The sequence below is a fragment of the Canis lupus genome, chromosome 2 (assembly GCF_003254725.2).
Source record: "Canis lupus dingo isolate Sandy chromosome 2, ASM325472v2, whole genome shotgun sequence".
In the NCBI taxonomy this organism is placed as follows: domain Eukaryota; kingdom Metazoa; phylum Chordata; class Mammalia; order Carnivora; family Canidae; genus Canis; species Canis lupus.
In genome coordinates, this window is record NC_064244.1 from 83,786,630 (window position 1) to 83,807,485 (window position 20,856).

Sequence of the window (20,856 nt, forward strand, 5' to 3'; positions counted from 1 at the left end):
GTGGGAAAGCGGGAAGCAGACCGGCTGTCGGGGATCAGAACAGGTGAAAAGTAAGCCGCTCCCGGCCCTGCCCGTGCTCCCCCCGCCTCGCCCCGCTGTGCCCGGGCCTGGGAGCTGCCGCGGGGCCGAGGCTCCCGCGCGGGCCCCGCCGCGCGCCCCGGCCCAGCTCGGCCCGGCGCGGGGTGCGGGGAAGCCGGAGCGCAGGTCCGGGGGCGCGAGGGCGGAGCGCGGCCCGGGCCCGCGATCCGGCCCGGGTTTTGCGTGCCGCCCGCTCGCCCGCCCGGCCGCGGAGAATTCCATAATCACAGCGGGCGAGAGCGGAGACTGGGAGCGAAAAATCCGGGATCCGGCAACTTTGGGCAGCGCATGCGCGCCCGCGGCGCTCCATCCCAAACACACACACATTTTTCCCCCGGACTTGGAAAGTCACCCAAAGCCGCCCCAAGTGCAGGTAAGAGACTCGGCGCTGCCTCCGCCGCGGGCCCCCCGCGCCCCCGCCCCCGGGGCCCCCCGGGCGCGCCCCCGCCGCGCCCCCCGACCCGCGCGGCCCCCACCCCGGGCTTCGCCTGCAGCGCGGAGCGGGCGAGCGGGGAGCGGGCGAGCGGGGAGCGCGGAGCGCGGAGCGGGGAGCGGGGAGCGGGGAGCGGGCGAGCCAGCAGCCTCCCTGCCTGCCTGCCTGCCGCGCGCCGGGCTGCCTCCCCTCTCGGCGGCGCGGGCGGCGGGGGGCGCGGGGGCGCGGGGGCGCGGGGGGCGCGGGGCGCCTGCCGCCCGGGGGTCGCTCGCCCAGCCCAGGGGCGGGGGGAGGCGCCCGGCGCGAGCGCAGCACTTCGCACACAGGGTGGGGGCGCCCCCCGCGCTGCAGCCTGGGGGGGCAGGTGCTCGCCGGCCCCGGGGGCTCGCTCCGGCCCCCTCCGCGCGCGCCCACCCCCTGCTGCAGGGGTGCGTGCGCCCGCCCGCCGGGGCGGAGAAGGGGGCAGGGGCGAGGGGCCGGGGTGACTTTGCAAGACTTTGCCCGGGGGAACGGGTGGGCAGCCGGCTCCCGCGCCCCGCGCCAGGCTGTGGGTGCTGCCGGCAGAGGTAGGAGCGTCCGCCCAGGCGCGGGGCGCGGGGCTGCCTCCGGGCGGGACAGGGCGGCGCGGGGCTGCTCGGCCCGGGGAGCGGCGCCCCTTCTCCATCTCCGCCTGCGAAGTTTGTCTCAAGTGCGCTGCTCCGGGCGCGGCGAGCGGCGCTCCCCGCCCCCCACCCACCCCGCCCCACCCCCACCCGCGGCTCCGGGGCGCAGGGCCGCGGCGGGCGGGCTCGGGGCCGGGGCGGCGGTGGGGCCGCGCGCCTGTGCGCCGGAGCCCGCCCGGGGCCGGGGAAAAGTTCGGGGAGTTGCGGCGGCGCCGCGCGCTGCGGGAGAAGTTGCGCCCGGGGATGCGGGCCGCGGGGCGGCGGCGGGCGGGCGGGCGGAGCCGGTGCGCGCCGCGGGGCTCGGCGGGGCGGGGGCCCCCCGGGTGGGCTGCGGGGCCTCGAGGCCGGGGCCGCGCGGGGCGCAGGCGGGGAGGAGGCAGCGCGCGGGGCGGGGCGCGGGGCGCGGGGGCAGCGAGGGCAGCGGGGCCGCGACCCCCGGCCACCTGCGCCCGACCTCGGGGGCCGCGGGGCGCGTGGCGGCCGGCGCACGAGCGGGGCTCCGGGGGCGCGCGGCGGTGGGGCCGGGCCGGTCGCTCCCGCAGGCCGCGGGGCAGGGGCCGAGTCGTGCGCCCCGGGTGAGCCGGCCGGGCGGAGCGGCGGCCGGTTTATTTTTACTCGGTGGCATTTGCAGAATGTGCAGCTGATGGCCGTCGGCCGCCAGGAAGTTTTGCTTTCTGTTCTTTCTGTCTCCCCGAAGCCAGCGCGGCCGGGAGCGGGCGGGCCGGGGAGCGGGGCCTGGGAGGGGAGGGCGCGGGGCGCGGGCCGGGCGGGGGGCGCGGGGGGCGCGGGCCGGGGCGCGGCGGAGCGCTCGGGCGGGGCGTCGGTCCCCAGCGCCGGGAGCTCCTGGCGAGGGAACAGGTGTATGTGCCGTCAATCACGGCGGGAGGGACACTTTGGGGGCGTAGATTAAGATCATAATAATAGATCTTTCTCTAGGGGGTGGGCGCGGATTCTTGCTCCAAGTCGTCCCCGACCCGGGTCCGGAGTTAGGGGGGCCCAGGAGGGCGCAGGGGGCCGCCTCGGCTGCTCCGCAAGTTCCCGGGACCCGGCCTCGGCTTGGGGAGCGGCCCCGGCGCGGCGGGTGCGGGTGCGGGTGCGGGTGCGTGTGCGGGTGCGGGTGCGGGTGCATGACTGTCCGCCGGGGAAGCAGCGGAAACACGCCTGGGACCAGCCCGGGGCTCCCCCAGCCCAGCTGGATCACGGGGGCCCCGGAGGGGGCCGCGCCCGGCTGCCCCCGCGGGTCCGGGGCACGCCCCCCCCCAGTGTGCGGTGGGCCCGCGACTCCGACCCCGCGGACGCCCGGAGAGCTGGGGGCGGCGAGGGGCGAGGCCGAGGGGAGTCGGGCGGCAAAGTTGGCGAATTGAGGACGGCTCGGAGCTGGCACCGCGCGCGGTAAGAGCGCGCGAGCGGCTGGAGAGCGGACCGCAGGGTGGTCGGCGCCCCCCGCCCCCGGGCGCGCACACGCACACGCACACGCGCGGGCACACACACGCGCACATGCACACTCGCGCGGGCACACGCGCACACACGCGCGCGCACGTGGACACACACATGCGCGCACGCGGGCACACGCGCACACACACATGCACACGCGGACGCACACACGCGCCGTCCTGAAGGGAGCTGTCCGGGCTGAGCAGGAGCAGCTGCGCCGGGCGTGGCGAGGGGGGTCGCCGGCTCCGGGGGCTGCGCTCCGCGTGCCCAGAGGGGGCGCTGGGCGGCGCGGAGCCCGAGCGCGGAGCCCGGGGCGAGCGGCTCGCGGGCGGCCCCAGGTGCGCCCCGCGCCCTCCGCGCGCCCCCCGCGCCCCCGCGCCCTCCGCGCGCCCCTGCGCCCCCGCGCGCCCCCGCGCGCCCTCCCCGGCGCGGCCCTGCCCGGCTCCCGGGGCCTGCGCGCGGCCGGCCGGGGGGCTCGTCCCGTCCCCGCCTGGGCGCCCACCGGCCCTCCCGGGACCCCGCGAGCCGCACAGGCCCCCGCCCCCGTCTGGTTCGCCACCTTCCAGGCGGGCAACGAGAGTTTATGGGGAATATTGTTGAACTTCAGTAATCAGGTTTCCAGCGATCTTATGCCTCCTGTTTAATTTATTAGACTAGTTATTTATTCTGTTGATGATAATCTGTTGCTGGTTTCTATGGAGATGTTAAACTGATCTCTTTCAGAAATCAAACTCCATATGCACTAAAACGTTTAAAGGGGCAGCGCCTCTCCCTCTCTCCCCGGGCCTTTCTGATTTTTGTTTTTTAGACTTTGCACCTTGCAGAGACTTCGCGTCTTTCCCGGAGTCTCCGTGTGCACTTTATTTCCTTCTTACGAGGGAGAGGAGCCCGGAGACTCGCGCTTTGTGGCAAGTACAGCTTATTATGGCTAGGAGAGAGCGGGCGCTTTGATCTCCAAGTTGCATCATCATTTAAAACAGATCATTTCACCACCACCCCCTTCTTCCCCATCGTATAAGAGCAAAATTCTTTCAAGATCAAAGAGTCCAATCTAAAACAACAAAAAAAAACCCAACTATTGTCCAAAAAAAAAAAAATAGAAAGTCAAATGTGAATCTCTCCTTTATATCTGCTCCCCTTGTGTTGAATTTTTTTAATAAGAAAAACAAAACTTGTAGCTCAGCTGATTTTTCATACTTATTAATAGTTTATCTGCCCCCCCCTTTTTTTTTAATTTAAAAAGAAGTTCAAAGTTAGATTTCCCTGCCTGTGGGGGTTGAGGTATATTTGCTTCTCTTCTAGATCCTGACCATCTGTTTTTGGAAAATTAGCCTCTGGGAAGAGGGGGAAAGTTCTTACTCAAAGTTAATGGAGTACTTAAAGAAATTAAAAAAAAAAAAGCCCAAATATTTGACAGGCCTAATTTTCCCACTTTTTTTTTTTGTGGGGGGGGATTATCAGGAACCTCTGTCCCATGTATGAGAGCACATCAACTTTTTCTCCTTTGATCCTCCTGTCGTCTTCTCAGTTCTTTTTCTGTAGACTCCGGACTTGGAGGCGGTGGGTACAGTGAATTAAGAAAGTAAGGCAGAAAAAAAAAATTATCTTGGTTTGTGACACTCTGAAAAATTGCAAACCTACTCCGAACTCAGATATTTATCACGTTGACAGATATGATACAAAGCGATTGCATTTCCTAATGATCCTCTGGGACTAAGTTGTAGGTAAAACCATTTAATGCATTTTTAATTTTAAAGTAAGGCCTGGGTTCCATTTTCTTGGCGGTGGGGGAGTGGATGTCCCTCTGTAGAGCCGATGCTTTCTGAGTATACTGTTTTGCTTTTTCAAGTAGGATCCCCCACCTCCACCCCTTCACATTTCCATTTACTTTGGGGAGGGGTGAGGCACACACAGGGCATTTGGCTTTCATAAATAAATTTATATCTGGCCAGAAGGTCCAAAGCTTAAATAAGAGTACACTTAAAAAAAAAAAAAAAAAAAAAAGGAAAGAAGCAAAAACAAACCTGACTCCACCCCTGATATAGGAAATAAAACAGAGTCAATACTTGACTCTCCCCCCCCCCCCCATGCCATCCTGGTTCTCTTTTACATTATTTTATTTTGGGAAGGGGGTGGAGTGGTTCTTGCTTCTCAGCTCAGAGGAGAGAGGAGCCATTTCTGATCTTTCCCCCTTTGCTATATTTTTAAAATTTGTTTGATTTGGATTGCAAACAGAACAGGCTTACGGGAGAAAAGAGCACTGTGGCTTTAAACTCAGGAGTTTGCATATTCTCCTTGTATCTTTCCCCTTTGCTAATTATTGTGTTGTTTTCAGAGCAAATATGTCATATCCATGGCGACCGGGCAGGTTTATTGTCTTTCTGAAGCAATAGCTCACATAAGTAATTAATGACTTTCTTTTTTTTCCTCTGGCTTAGGTTAAACAGATCATTCAAGGAAAGTCATATCTCTCTCTTCTCCCTTCTCTCTCTCTCTCTCTCTCTTTTTTTTTAGCCCAGTGACATAAGAACATGAGTTAGAACAAGAAAATACTTTAACCAAGAAGTCAACAGCTTATTTTCCCCCATTTCTTTTAAAAGCTGAAGTGTCAGCTTTCAGACATATGAGGCTGTCATGCTGGCAGCCGTGAGCAGAGCAATCCACGCCTGGGTTGGAAATCCATTTGAAGGTTGTGCAGCAGGGGAAGTGTTGGCATGGGGGGGGAGTAACCTGCAGGAATTTGCTTTTGAGGTGTGTGGGGGGGGAGAGCACTCCAAAATGAGTATTTCTCCTGTATTTAGCAGAATTTAATTAAATTGTTTACAGGAAAGAATTAATGAGTTGGTAGTAATGTGTCCCCCCCCCCTTTTCTTTTTCCTAGTCTACTTAATTGGAAAGACAAAGTTTTTCTTTTTTGATTCACCTTGAGCTTCAGCTTTCTCCAGCCTTTGTCTTCAAGTGTTTTTTCCTGGAAAAGTACCTTTTGGAATCCCCTCTGGTTAATATTTCCAGAATTATGGCAGAGGTGTTGTTTGTTTTTTTTTCCCCTTAGACCCACAGTTCGAAACTGGCTTCTGCTTCTCAGGAATCGACTATGATGAGTGACTAGGACTTGGATTTTTTTCACTTCTTTGGTGGGGGGAGTGGCTTTTTGTGGATGTAAAATCATATAGACGGCCTATCTCTGTCCTGTATCAAGTGACAGTGTTGTGGAAGGTGGAAGAAATGTTTTCCTTTGGAAAAAAAAAAATCACCATGTATGTCCCACCCTTTTCAAATGGACTTTTTGCTAATGAGAAGTCTTATGATGTCACTGCTTAACTTTTGAAATACGCTGGATGTCCAACCGGATACCCTGCAGCAACTCTCCTGCCCCCTCCTCCCGGACAGATGTGCATTAATTAAGCACACTTATACTGTCCCCCCTCTTGTTGAAATTCCACGTATTGCTGAGGTTCTGTGTGTGTCCTTAAGAAAGGGGAATGAGATAAAGAGAAAAGCATTTCTATTATATTTATACCCGGACACAATTAAAAAGGATCGTCGTCCTCCCTCCCGCCCCCCATTTGAAAAAAGGACCATGAGTCAACTGAATGAATCTTGAGGCTTTTGGCATTAAAAATAAAAATATAAAGCCGAAGAGGATTTCTTTGGTATCTGGTTTCTGAAGAGGAGAAGAGAAGGCCGGGCGAGTCTGGTGCTGAGACTCCAGTGGAGTTGTAATTGAGCCCGTAACCTCTTGATGTCTATATCAGAAAAGCAGACATGAGCACAGGGAACCAGGGAGAGGCAAACAAGCCTTGTAAAGGAGGGAGCTCAGGGGGAGATGCAGAGAGAGAGGGAGAGAGGGAGGGAGGGAGGAGGAAGGGAGGGGGAGGGAGGGGGGAGATTTAATTTATAGACATTTTAAAAACTGTAATTTCATTAGGATCTGTTCTTCCCCTTCTCTGAAGGGCAGCCCGGCAGACCGATAAGGCCGGTCCCCGTGCTGGGACGCGTGGCGTGGCTCGGTGGGCGCGAGCTTGGCACCCTTTGCCGCCCCCACCCCCCCACCCCGGGCTCCGGCGCTCGCTGCCCGTTTGCTCGTGGCCTCCTGATTTTGGAATCAGACCCCATAGAGCCACGAGTTGAGCCCCGGTTCCCGGCTGCCCGGCCGCCCCCCGCGGGTGCCACACGGTTCCTCGAGCGGCTCCTGCCTGGCCTTTGGCACCCGCGTGGCTTCCGCCTGGCGCTGGGCCGCAGGAAGCCCCCGGGGAGGGGGCGCCCCCGCTCTGCCCCCCTCAAGTTCACCAGTGGAGTTGCTGTGGTGCGGAGGCCACCGAGTGGGTCAGGGGGTGGCGGTCGGGGGGGACCCAAAGCCCGTCATAAATTCTGCAAAAATTAATCAACCGTTTAAGAGCCGCCGGTTAACGAGGTTCTGCAGGCCCGCCGGGCCCCCTGCTCAAAGTCCAGCGGGGTGGGGGGTGGCCTGGAGGGTGGGGAAGACAAGGGGACTTGGGTTTTTTTTTTTTAAATCTGAATAATTGAGAATAACTAGGGAGAAGGAGGAAGAGAGAGGGATTTATTGAATATAAATCCTTAAGTACCCTGGTTCCATATTGTTGGGATTTTTTTTTTTTCCTTTTGGTCTGGATTTGTCCTGTGTGTCTTTGGTGGAAAAGACACGTAGAGAAAGAGAGCAAAGGAGGGGGTGGGGAGAGAGGGAAGGATAGAGAAGAGAGAGAGAGAGAGAGAGAGAGACGTGTGGCTCCTTTGGAACTCATTATCATTCTTAATAAGCCTTAAGGAATAAAGAAGAGCGTTGAGTGTAAATGCTGGGTAATCCTAACACTTCTCAAGGTGAGAGGAGTCTTGAGGACACGGAGGAAAGGGGGGCCGGCAGTCCAGGGCTCGGAGGCTCTGCAGGAGGCCTGGGGGCCGGAGCGGGGGGCCCGGAGATGCCCAGCCGGGCGGCGTGTGGGATGGCACTGGGGCTCCCAGGAGAGGGCGACCCGCGGGGGCGCAGGGCAGGGCGAGGGAAGCATCTTCACCGGGCAAGCCCTGCCTCGGTTGGGGTGGGGAGGAGGGGCCACAGGACCTTTGCTCTCTCCTGGGCCCTGTCTGCCCACAGGCTCGGCCCCTGCCCCCGGTCTCGGGTTCCTGCAGGGGGCCTCGTCCTGCTCCTGTGGGGCCCCCGCGTTGTCCGCTCTGCTGAGCGGCAGGGACGGAGCAGCGGCCGGAGCTCAGCTCTGGACACTAGGTGGCTTAGAGGATCTTCGAGGTTTTCCGAGACGAGCAGCTGGCTCCCTCTGCTCCCGCTGGTGGGCTCGCTGTGCCCGTCCTCCGTGGGGCCCAAGGGCCGCCTGGCGGGTGGGTGGCCTCGGCACAGGGGCCCGGCACAGCCCCCGGACCGGTGCTCCCGGAGCAGCTTCGAGGCCAGGCGGGAGGCGGCCGCGGGGGGGCCTCTGCTCCTCCTCTGGAGTTCATGTGCCCCCTCTGAGAATCCTCTTAATAAAGAAAAGTCTCATAAGCATAAATACTGCTTATTCTTTGAGGGGTTTCGCAGATCTTACAGCCCCAGGCACGGAGCCTCCGGGGTCCCTGCTCCGGTGGCCTCCTTCCAGCTCTCCGGGACTGTGGCGGGGTAGGGACGCGAGGAGGCCACTTCAGTTCTCAGGTCCATTCCCACCTGCCTGCTGGGCTCGGGGAGCAGAGCCTGGGCGGCACCATGAGCAGGGTCCCTTGCAGGTGGGTGGGGCCGACGCTCCGAGAAGCGCACCTACGCAGGTAGCTTCCCCTCTGCGGGACCAAGGCCGCGGCCCCGCCACCCGGATTCCGAGGGTACTTGACGAAGGGTCTCAGCTGAGGACATGTCCAAAGCCTGCGTGATTTTCTCTGGGGCCTGACAATTCAGGTCTGACTTGCCACCGTCAGGGCGTGCGTGTCTTCACCGGAAAGCAGCTTCTGGGGAGCTCGCAGAGGGGGTGCGTGGGCGTCAGCGAGGAGGGCTGGTTGGTGACTGCGCTGGGGTGAAACCCGGGGGCAGAGCAGGACCGGGCGGGTGGATCCTGCTGTCCTGTTGTTTGAAAGCAGTGGTGACCAGATTGCACCCCGCGTGTGCTCGCTGCGCTGCCCCTGGGGGGTCTTGGGGTGGGTGTGCGTGTGCGTGCGGTGAGCACGGGGTGGGGAACCAGCCTGCCAGGCTGGCACCCTTCCCCAGCACTAATTGCTGGCGGAGAACCCGCGGGGCCGTGCCAGCGTCTGCAACCCGCCCGCCCCCCTCGCCCCCGGGGAGCTCAGCTGTGCAGCTCGCTCTGCGAGGGCCATTTCCGGGCCCACTAGTCCTGGAGGCTCCTTTGGGAGATTCAGGGAAATCTGATCCCGGGGGACCGCGGGCCAAGCCCCGCATCCTCGGCCTGGCACTGGGGCCGGGGGAGACCTGGGTGGTCCCGAGCTCTGCGGAGGTCCACGTGCGGGGGTCGCGGGGGTCGGGGACCTGCTCCCGGGCTGGCTCTGCAGTAAATCACTGCATGCTCTTGGGCAAGTCATTCGACCTCTCCGGGCCTCGGTTTCCTCTCTTATCAAATGGCCTCTGACCCGATTTCCCTGACAGGGTCGCGCTGCTGGTCGGTTGGCCCTGTAGCTCTGAGCGTTCTTTGAAATCGTGAAACGTAATGAGGAATTTATCACGGTCACGTCGTCAAGTGCGGGTGCCCCCGCGTCGATGAGCCCGTTTCATATAATGTGGTATCAGTGACCAGAAAGCCGAGGCCCTGGACGTGGCGTGTGTGGAGCTGAGGTTGCATTTTTGTGTCAGGCTGTGGTTTGCTTCTCATCCTTGGGCGCTTGGGGCTGAAGTGTGTCGGGGGAGATGCTTATCGGGCAGCGTGGGGGGTGCCTCGGAGAGCCGTGTGTGTTACACGTCGAGCATCTGGAACCAGTTAGCTGGGCACCGAACTCCTGTCCTTACAGCAGCTACTTAACTAGCCTATGCCTCAGTCTTCTCATCTGTAAAATGGGGATAACGCTGCCTGCCTTGTGGGTTTGATGTGAAGATCAGATCACCTGGGCTTGGGAAGTGTTTGGAACCGGCCTGGCACCAGTGGGTGCTCCAGACTCACATGGGAGGGAGTGTGGACGCACCTGCTGCCCACCGGGGTGTGCTGTGCTCTCCATCCGGGGCCTGGGATTCCCGAGGGTCCGGGGTGTGATTCTGTTAGTTGGAAACTCTGATTTTGTGTTTTATCTTCCGGGGCTCTCTTGAGGTCTCCTGGTACGTTTGGTGATGCGTCAGAAGACGTCGAGAAGCAAGACCGTGCCCACATTCGGAGTCTGACCCCAAATGGGAGAGGGGCCCTTGGTCTCTTGTCCCCATTGCGGCCGGAGTGGATGTTCCCGGAGCTGGAGGCAGGGAGATTCCTCACGGGAGCTTTATGGGATGAGAGGCAAGGGGGCTGGTGGCCTCTGCTCGTGTTCCCAGGGCCTGCGAGTTCCTGCCGAGGGCCGCCGTGTGGGGGCCCCGCCGTGGCGGAGCTGGTGCGGCCAGCAGAGGCTGGCTGGACCCAACGCGAGCCATGTTTCTCTTGGTTGGGCGGATTCATTTCTCTAATCCTTTGTTCCTGGGTCCATAAAATGGGGTTGGGATTCCATCTGCGGCCCCTGAGTGAAAGCACAGTAGTCATGGCTCCCATTCACGGAGGCTTGATTTTGCGCATCATCCGTGGAAGTCACTTGGCCGGTGAGCAGCACACAGTAGGGGCTGCGGGATGAACGTTCGAGGAGTAGCAGGCTGACCTTGGCCCGGGCCGAGCCGGCCCCTGGAGGGCCTCCTACTAAGTGCTCAGCGAGCTGGCAGGGAAGCGGGCACGGTGGGGACGGAGCCCAGGCCTCCCCCCGCCCTGCCGAGGGTGATCCTGCCCTGGGGAGCGGCCCCGGCCTGGGCGGAGGTGTGAGGGAAGGGCCAGGAGAAGCAGCAGAGGAGGCTCGAGGCAGTGACCTCAGGAGGCAAGGACACGGGGGCTGCGGGGCTGGGGGCACCCGAGGGGCGAGGGGCGCTGATGGAAGGCGAGGTATATGGCTCGCCCCGGCCTCTCCCATTTCACTCTGCTCTGCCAGAACACCCCGGTTCTTGTTTCACTCCCTGGATCTGGGAGCAGGTTAATTTCCATGACGAACTCCAGGCCACGTGCTCAGAGGATTTATCTAATTAAACTGATGCTTTTTCTTTTTCTTTTTTTTTCTAAGAAAGAAGGGAAGGGAGGAAGGGAGAAAAGAAAGAGAGGAAGAGAGGAAGGAAAGAAGGAAGAAGAAATGGAAGGAGAGAAGGAAGAATGGAGTGGGAAGGAGGGAGGGGCCGAGAGAGGGAGGGAGGATGGAAAGGAAGGAAAGGAAAGAAAGAAAGAAAGATGGGAGGGAGGAAGGCAGGGAGGGAGGCAGAGGAGCTGGAGGCTGAGCAGTGATTTTTGAAAGGCTGCGCCCGCAGGGAGCACAGTCCGGGCAGCTGAGCCGGGCGACATCCCCGCTTCTGTCCTCTGAAGCTCCTACGCTGATGTGCAGCGTCGCTCTTGGGCTGGGAGGGCAGGCGCAGCGGCGGGGCTCAGGATCTGGACCGTCCAGGACCGTGGCCTCTAAGCCCAGTGGCAGTTGAGAGGAACTGAGATGAAAAACTCAGTTCTTCAACGAACCGGCCACATGTCCCGCGCCCCAGAGCCCCCCGGGGTACCGTGGGGCAGCGCGGATGGAGGGCGTCTCCAGCTCTGTGGCACTAGGGAGGCAGGTGGGAGAGGGTGGGCGCTTCCTCCCAGAGCCTGGGCTGCGGGGATGCCCGACCCCGAGCCCTGGGGTCACGGATTGTGGGCTCCTGCCTGGGGCCAAGGCCCCCCTGCCGCCGCGGCCGCCTCCTCTTAGGGGCCCCTGCCCTGGGGACGGGGCCACATGGTGCATCTCCAAGTTAGCAGAACCGGGTTGGAATCCTCTTCTCACTCGCTGTCTTCGGGGCCTGGGCAGGGGTCGTAACTGTCTACATGGCCGTGGGCTAACGGGAGGCGGTGTCTGCGCCTGGGGTCTTGGACAGCATGGCCCGAGCTCCCGGGGTGGGCGCAAGCCTTTAGCGTAGTGCTTGGCACACAGTAGACACGTGGAAAATGGGGACCACGGTTTTTATAATAATCATATTGTTATGGCTGATATTATTTTAATGTGATTATTGAAGAGCTTTTGTGGCTGCCAAGTTCTTGGGGACATTCCCAGACCAAATGCTAATTTCTCTATGATCAACACTTTCCAGATTTAGGTTAAAGGAGCCCCCCCAACCCCAACCTTCCGGGAGCCTAATTTGGATCCCTTGCCATCTCTCCCCATCCCTCCTTTCTTCTGGCAAGAAGAAGAATTGGAACTGCCCTGGGGTTACTCTTGCAAGCCCTTCTACTTGTGAGAGGCCCTGCTGCTCCCAGCGCGCATGAAGTCGTGCCCATGTGCACATACACACGTGCACACACGTGCACACACACGCACTTCTCTACTGGCCAAACTACATTAAAAAAAAAAAAAAAAAACAACCAAAACAAAACACAACCAACCCAAAGCATTAAAATAGGGGAGAGCAGATGTGGCCAGGCGGGGCTAGCGGATTGTTTGGGGCCGGGGTGGGGGCGGCGGCCCCTGGCAGGGACGTGTGTGTTTATTCCTGGACACTGCCCAGTGCTCTGTGTGCTAATGTGGAGCTGTAAAGTCCCCTGCATTGTGCAGGCTCCTCTCCCCGTGAAAAGGCAATTGAGTCAGTGAGTTCTGAATGGATTGGAGCTGACAGTAAATGAGAATTTGGCAGTGGGTAGGAAACAAGCTCCCCTCCCCGCCCCCCACCCCAACACACACTCACTCATCCCTCCCTAAACTTCCAGAGCCTGTTGGGTTTTTAGAGGGGTTTTGAAGAAAAAAAAAAACACCAAGAGTGACGATTCCTTTTTGTACGGGTCAACGTTACCAGCAGGGGGGCAGCCCCTGCCTGCCCCCTTCCCCAGGGATGCCCTAACCCTGTCCCGTCCCCGCGGTGGCTCCACCAGCGATCCCGAACGAGTTAACGGCTGAATCAACGCTAGACTCAGCTGTACGTTTTACTCTGGGTTCCTGAATGAAGCGATGTGCTGTGCTCAGCACGATTGGAGACTGTCTGCCCCGGGTGGCCCACCGGCCGCCACCCTGCTGGGCTCCGCCAGCTTCCATGGGACCTGCTGCTGGCAGCAGGGCAACCCCGTCTGGCGGTCCCCACATCCAGCCTCCCATTAGAGACCTCTTTTAATTTCAAAAGAAGGGGTGGCTCATCTTGAGCTGTACGGTCCCTGGTTTGCAAAGAAGGCTCAGGGTTTTGAGGGTTTGTACACGCCGTGCCCCCCGCCCCGTATTCCCCTCGCCACCGTGCCCTCACTAGCAGATTGGTCAACAGACATCCTGGCCCCTGAAAGGTCCCATGTCCCTAGTCCTGCCCACTCGATCATTCCCAAGAGAGCCAGGCAGGGACCTGCCTTGCAGGTGCCTCCTTACAGGTGCTCCTCCCGGGCCCCCCCCATGTTTGTGAAATGGCAGCTCTGAGCTTACCCATCCTCTCAGGGGAGCTGCGGAGTCCCTCTTCTTCCTCAGGAGCAAGAGGCAAAGGAGCACCACTCACTGTGGCAGGGTGACAGCCTGCTGGTGGCGGGGGGCTGTGTCCCCAGTGCCCGGGGAAGCCTCTCGGGAGTCCCTTTTTGGACAAGACCCAGTAGAGTGTGGTTGTTTTTGCTGCTGTACTGGGAGAAGCCCCCCCACCCCGTGCAGAGGCACCGTAGAATGTTCTAGAATAATGGAGTGCACAAGTCCCAATCCCTGCTTCCTCATTTGTTAGTACTGTGACTTTGGGCCCATCCCTAACCCTCGTGAGCCTCTGTTTTTTCACTTGCAAAGGGAGAATGATGCTAGTGCCCTAAGCCCGGGGTGGCTGTTGGCATTAAAGGAAATAACGCAGCCAAGGCGCTTGGCATGAGGCCTGGCACCTGGGAGCGAGGGGCAGCGACCGTAGTGACCTTATTGTTCCTCCTCCTTGCTCCCGGCTGGAAGGAAGGGGTGAGGCAGGAAGGCGGAGGGCTCCGGAGGGCTCAGGCCTGTCCGCCCCGAGATGTCCCCAGATGCCACCTGCCAGACCGGCAGGGTGAATGTGAGGTGCCTGGACATGTGGGCCTGGTGTGGGGCCTGGAGGGAGCAGGGGAGGGCCACCCCACCCATGGGGGCTTCCTGGACCCACACCCAGCTGGCGGCCTGGCTGAGGCCTGGGACCTGTACGCAGCTGGTGGCTCGGCTGAGGCCTGCAGACCCGCACTCAGGTGGTGGCCTGGGTGAGGCCATGGGACCCGCACCCAGCTGGCGGCTTACCTGAGGCCTTGGGACCCGCACCCAGCTGGCGGCCCAGGTGAGGCCTGGGGACCCACACCCAGGGGGCAACCCGCCTGAGGCCTGGGGACCTGCACCCAGGGGGCGACCCGCCTGAGGCCTGGGGACCCGCACCCAGCTGGTGGCCCGGCTGAGGCCTGGGGACCTGCACCCAGCTGGTGGCCCGCTGAAGCCTGGGACCCGCACCCAGCTGGTGGCCTGCCTGAGGCCTGGGGACCCGCACCCAGGTGACGGCCTGGCTGAGGTCTGGGACCTGCACCCAGGGGGCGGCCCGGAGGGGCTCACCTGGGTCTGGCCCGCAGGAGGAGGTCAGAGCAGGGCCTGTCCTGTCACCCCGAGTGCCCCTCCGAGCCCTCCAGGTGAGTCGGTGGAGACGGCGGCGGCTGGGGGTGGCGGGGGGTGGCGGAGCCAGGAAGGGGACGAAGGAAGGAGAGGATGCGGGGAATCCTCTTGCTTTTATCCCCACAGGGCGGCCAGCAAGCTGAGGCGCTCGTACCTGTTCAGTTTCTTTCTATCCTTTTTAAATATTTTATTCATTTATTCATGAGAGACACAGAGACACAGGCAAATGGGGAAGCAGGCTCTGAGCGGGAGCCCGATGCGGGACTCGATCCCAGGACCCCGGGGTCAGGCCCTGAGCCATTAGGGGCCCCACCTCTTCAGTTTCTTAAAAGGGGAAGGACAGAGATATTCCCGCGCGCCTGCTGGGTGTCAGATGCTGGGCTGTGACCTTCTGAGGGACTGAAGAACACGAGGCAGGTCGGGGTCGGCCCCTGTTGCGCCAGTCAGGACATAAGGCCCAGAGAGGCCAAGGAACGTCCCGAGTTCACCCGGCGGCTAAGGGGGAGCCTGCGTCCGGCGCTTGGGCCCCTGCACACGCTGGGAAAGCACAACCGTGTTTTAAGTAGCTTTTGAGAATAAATAAAGGGAAAACGTTCAGCCGTAACCTAACCATTGTGGTATCACCTCCCAGGACCGCGTGTGTTCCGGTGTCTTTCTCGCCCCTTTGGTGACTGCGTGCGTTTGCATAATAGACATTTTACGTGATTATAGTAATAAGAGAATATGGTTTTAGTTGAGAAGCGAGAGGGTCTCCTGAGCTGGGGCCGCTGCGGGGTGATTGGTTCTCAGCAAAATGGAAACCTGGCTTTGGCCCCGAGCCATCTCTTCCGCAGCGACGTTCCTAAAGTTGGGTCGGAAAAAGCAAACCGGGCGCGCGGAGGGGCGCAGAGGACCCTCGCGTTCCCCTCGGGTTGCTCGTGCGGTTAAGTGGTACCATTTTCCTTTTAACTCACTTCCTTCTTGCTCTTGACAAATGGGAATATTTGTACCATTTTCCCGAATGACCTCCTCTCCTTGGGGTAATGAGAAAATGAAAGTCTCTGCTAAGTGCTTTGAGATATTCAGATATAAAAACGGAGAGCGCAGTGTTGTCATGGGCCCTTTGCTGCCAGGGCGCTTTAGAAAGAGGAAGTACGGCTCGTGGGGGTGAAGGTCAGCGTGAGGATGAAGGCCACTGGCGGAACCAGCGTGCCCGGGCGGGCGGCGGGGCACGCGGGGTGGCCGGAGCCTCTGCCCGCCCTCTGGGCCCACCCTCCGAGGCCCGGGGACCCCAACACCGCGGGGCGGTGCGTGTGGCCGAGGTTCCAGTGCCTGGCGCGGCCCCGCGGCCCCGTCCCCCCCGGGCTTCGTCACGTCCGCCCAGGAGTAACAGGGCGGAAGAAATACCGGGTCACCTATACGAGTAATAATGTTGAAGCTGATTTCGAAACGTGCAAAAATGTTTATTACGCGAGGGGTGGGGGGGAGAACCAAACACCCAAGGCCGCGAGCGGGCGCCACGAGAGAAAGTGTATGGGGGGGAAATTCACAAATGCGTCCGGACAAAGCCTGCAAGGTAATCCTCCAAAATGAAAATTACAGCGTGAGCGGTGGGACCACGGTGATTTGTTTTTTATTTCACAACATTTTCTTTAAATTCCCCCCTATGATTAAAAACCAACAAAGCCAACGTGGCGGCGCGGCAGGGAGCCTGGGGAGGGGGCGGGGGCGGGGCAGCGCCGGGCGGGAGGGCGCCTGCACCCACGGCCCCCGCAGGGTGCTGAGCTCACCGGCTGTGCCAGCCGCAGAGACCTATGAGATCTCCGGGAGCCGAGGCGTATCAGTGACTCAGACCTCCGTGGTATGCTCCTCAACAATAGCTTTTGTCCTTTGCCCAAAACCCTAGGCCAGTGTGTTAAAAAAAAATTATAAAATTATGAGATAGTTTGTACTTTCCTTATACCAGCCTGTGCCAGCTTCGGGTGCTTTATTTATTCAAGGTGGGGAGGCAGGGAAGGCGGGGTGGGGGTGAGGGGCAGACAGAGAGGAAAAGAAAAACAAGGTAGAACTCGGACAAGGCCCAAGAAACGTTTGAGCCTCAACCAACAAACTTTCTTTTGTTTCCCCCGTGGGGAGGGAAAAGAAAATGAGGCAGGGAAAAACGCAGAGGGCCGGTTTGAACCAAAGAAAACGCCTCGTGTTTGGTGCACGGGGTCGTTCCTTGCAGTGGGTTTTGCCTCTTGCTTGTTGAATAAGAAAGCTGCTTCTGGAAGCTCATCTGGGGCTGGGCCGCGGGAGGGTCTGGGCAGAGAGGGCTGGAGCGGGGGCAGCCAGGCTGGGCCACGGGGGCCTGGAGGTTTCCTTGGCTGCTGCGGCCAGTCACGCCCGTGGCCCTCGCCCCCCTCTGCTTGGGTTTAAGTAAGATTCCGACCCCTGGCGTCCCGGGGGCAGCCCAGTGCTGGGGACTCCGAGTTCCCCCCGTCGGAGCCTGTCTCGGACCCGCTGGGCCAGGACGTGCCTCCCCGCGTCCAGCAGGAGTGAGATTCGGGAAGAACGACCTTGTGCGGGGTTAGGGTGGGAAGTGGGGTGTGTGTGCGGTCGTGTAGGTGACACGGCGTGTGACTGCCTGCGGGGCCGCGGGCGTGAGACGGAGCGTGAGAGGCCGCGAGTGTGCGCGTGCGTCCCCGGAGCGCTCTTCCCTGGGGTACTTGGGCCCAGCGCCGACCTGTCTCTCCCAGCGCCCCGGCCTGCCCGCCCCACGCCTGCCCGGGCCGTCCCCTGGCGCACCTGTCGGGCAGCCTGGACCCCGGCCGTTGGCGATTCTTTCGTCACGGTTAGTTCAGAGGATTCTGGGGAACGAGGCGGGGTCTCGGCAGTGGTTTGACCCGTAGGGAAAGGCATCCTGTGGGTGACGGGCCGAGACGCGGCGCTGTGGGTGGCCTGGCCCGGGGCTCGGAGGCCCTGTCCAGGCCCTGCTGCGGTTCCAGCCCCGCATCCCCTGTCCCAGCGTATCCACGGGGTCCCCCTTACCCACAGGGTCCCCCTTACCCATGGGGGTCCCCCCTTACCCACGGGATACCCCCTTACCCATAGGGTCCCCCCTTATCCATAGGGTCTCATCTTATCCACGGGGTCCCACCTTATCCATGGGGTCCCCCTTATCCACGGGGGTACCCCATTACCCATAGGGTCCCATCTTATCCAGGGGGTTCCCACCTTATCCACAGGGTCCCCCCTTATCCACAGGGATCCCACCTTATCCACGGGGTCCCCCTTATCCATGGGGTCCCCTCATCCCTGGGGTCCCCCTTATCCAGGGGCTCCCCCTTATCCACAGGGTCCCCCTTATCCACGGCCCCCCCCCTTATCCAGGCCGCCTCGGGAACAGACTGGCTGTTGAGCTTCCGTGGCCCTGTGGGCTGTAAGGGGCCGCCTTGGTCTTGGGGTCCCGGCGATCCCTCCCGAGAGGAAGGCAGGGTGGGGACCATCGTGCCTGTTGTATAGGTGAAGACCCTGAGGCCCGGAGAGGAGGGCACCGTGTCATGGTCACGCGGCCGTCGGGCAGACCTGGAAACAGGACAGAGTCGGGGGCCGCCCGGAAATGGGGTCACCGCCGCCAGCGGCTCGGGTCGAGGCGAGGGATTCTGGGTTCTTCCTCCTCCGGGAAACACGGGGAGCCTCCCGGAGCATCGCGCACCGTGAGGCCGGTGGGAGCGGCCGGTGTGGTTTCAGGGCCTGTCGAGCTGAGGGGGGCGCTGGCTGGAGGGCCCCGCCCCGTGGGCGCTCCCCCAGCCCGGCCTTGCTGCCCCAGCGGCTCCTGGCTGAGCTTCCTGGCCCTGTCCTGCGCGGGCCCCCGCACCTGCTGGTCCACAGCCCGGGCCCCCTGCACCCCACAGCCTTTGGCGTGACCTCGCGGAGCCCTGGGAGGCCGAGACGCGAGGGCAGGACGGCGGGGGAGAAGCGTCCCCTCTGCGACAGGCAGCTGCGGTGGCGGGGCAGGCGCCGTGCCCGGGTGAGCGCCATCTGGGCAGGAGGCCTGGCTCCAGCTGTGGGGGCTCCGGAAGGGCACAGCCCGGGAGGAATGGTTTTGAAGCCACTACTATGGAGATTAAGGGGATGAGAATGTAAATCTCAAGTAAAAAGGTAATTGAATGTAATAGCAAACACTGCTCGCTCTATGTTAATTTTAGCTCTTCCCCTGGATACAAGGCGCTGTATTAGTGTTTTATTACCATTTTGTTTGCACTAATAAAATAGTAAAATTTATTTCAAGGAAGTTGAAGGATGGTTTTACAATGCAAATTTGAAGAAATTGGACTTTTCATTTATGCCTCTGCTATTTTAAACCCTGACGGGTGTAAATTAGCTACAGGGACCGAGCAGACCCCACTGATGGGGGCTTGGGAGGCGAGAGCCCTGGCACAGGTTCCAGACTAGCTCAGAGCAGGGAGCAGAGAGTGTTCCCCAGGAGGCTGGAGGGGCACAGGGTTCGGATTGGGAGGGCCGGGGCAGTGGGTGAGGGCTCGCCAGGCCCGGATGCCTGGTGGTAGGCAAGCATGTCACCCGCTGAACATGCAGGGAGACACACGTGACCACAGACCTCAGGCCTACATCTTTGCTCTCCGCCCTTTGGCCTCCTTCCTGTCTTGACATTGAGCCCCGATTAACCAGGTGACTCCTTGAGGGGAACTGCTAGGAAGGATGGGTAGACCAGATGTCCAGTCCTTTTTTTTAAAAAAAAAAATAGGGCTGAAAATTGAGGGGAGCCTTAGGAGCGTGGAGGAAAGACCCTGAGCCTAAAAGGAGCTGAAGAAAATTCGGATCCTGGCAGGTATCAGCCCAGCACAGGTTCCGAGGCATGTTCCGAACCTTGTCAGCTCTTCCCTCTGACCGATGCATGCTTACGAGTTGGGGAGCAGAGCGTTTTTCAGTAAGCCAGCATCCCTTCCAGTTGGGCCTGGTGGTCCCAGGTGTGGTTGTATCTATGTGCAAAAAGCCCGGAGAACTGAATTTATTTAAAAAAAAAAAAGGAAAGAAATCCAGTTGTCTGAGTTTTAGGGAACCTGATGATGGCATAGGAAGGTGGAGAAGGGAAGGAAATAGATCGGAGAGTTTCATTTTGAGTTTTGGGTGAAGAATTCAGGTTGGTTCTTGTTTTATCCAAACCGGTTTGTTTATCTCTGAGAAATTATCAGCAGCAGTGGCCCGAAGCGATGCATTGGGGGACCAGCTTCCAAAGGGTAGGGACCCGAACAAGTGTACCGATGTCTGGCGAGGTCTGTGACATGTGTTGCCCAGGGTTCTTTGGCCGCCTGCCTGACGTGGGGGAAACAATGAGCTGGTGACACCGGTTTCCAGCCCCAACCCTAGGTCTGGTGGGGGTTTTGTCAGTGTGTTCTGTCTCCCTCGTTCGGAGTGGTGTGTGTGTGTGTGTGTGTGTGTGTGTGTGTGTGTGTGAGAGAGAGAGAGAGAGAGTGTGTGTAGTGCAAAGATTCGAAGTGTTGATACTGGCAAGACCGGAGCTGAGAAACGAGCAGAACGGTGGCAGAAGGCAGTGGAAGATCCCTCGGCTGCAGACAGCGTGAGCTCTGGGTGTCAGCACTCTGTGGGTTGCAGGATATTTGGCACCGGAGCAGAGGAGGGTGGGCACAAGCTCCTGGCCTCTGCTGATGGCTTCTGAGGCCTATGGGGTCCCGTTTGGAGCCGACTGGGTGCTGGGAAATCTCCAAGGGTCACCGGCGTCCAGCAGCAGAGCCAGCACCCCACATGGTTATTGTCAACGCTGGAAGGTTCTGCATCGGGGCCTCTCGACTTCCTTTCGGATCAAGGGGATTTCTTGGGATCTTGGGGTTCGCGTGGAAGGCAAGGGACTGCAGGCCCAGCCCCCTAACAGGTCAGGAACCTCTCTGTCCACTGCTGGCTACACAGAAGGCCCCGGTGGCTGACGGGACAGGCAGGGAGGACCGGAGCTGGTGGCGGTGGCCGGGCGAGGACGGCTTTGAGAGGGTTGCTGGAGGAAACCAGAGACGGGGGCATTTAGAAGTGGGGTGACTTTTGGAGTAGTTTCCGATTCTCAGAGCGGCGAGATGCACCGCGGCGTACCCGAGGATGTAGAGGGCGCGTGGGGCAGGGGCTCACTCGGTGCATTGCAATCCCAAACTGTAATTACATCAAGGAGCAGACGGAAATGGGAAAAGAGGATTAGTGGTGTGGCCCGCTTGGGCCTAGAGGTGGAGGTGGCCCCAGGAGAACCTCTCGGGCTCCATCTCCGTGCCAGAGTCGGAGCCAAGGTGCTTTTCCCCCTGACGCCCGGGAACAGCAGGACCCTGGGCCCTCTCCTCTGCAGGTCTAGGCTAACGGTCTCCCCTGCGCGGCCCTGGAGGGGCCTGCCCACCCTCCCTGCTCCTCACGACGGCTTGCTTTCACGTCGGCTCCAGCCTGGAATAGAAGGAGGCTCCACTTGGGTTGATTTGACTTTCTCTTCGGCATGAGGTAACTCGTGCATGTCGGGGAGAGGGTGACCCTGGAGGA

General features: G+C 60.5%; 1 protein-coding gene across 1 annotated transcript in view; it reads left to right on the forward strand.

The window, feature by feature from the left end:
- Nucleotides 1–293: 293 nt before the first annotated feature.
- Nucleotides 294–20,856, forward strand: part of CASZ1 (castor zinc finger 1) — a 140,961-nt gene continuing 120,398 nt past the window's right edge. The window contains exon 1 of the mRNA XM_025451121.3: nucleotides 294–451. The gene's annotated coding sequence lies outside the window, so the exon portion shown is untranslated. The remainder of the gene's footprint in view (nucleotides 452–20,856) is intronic.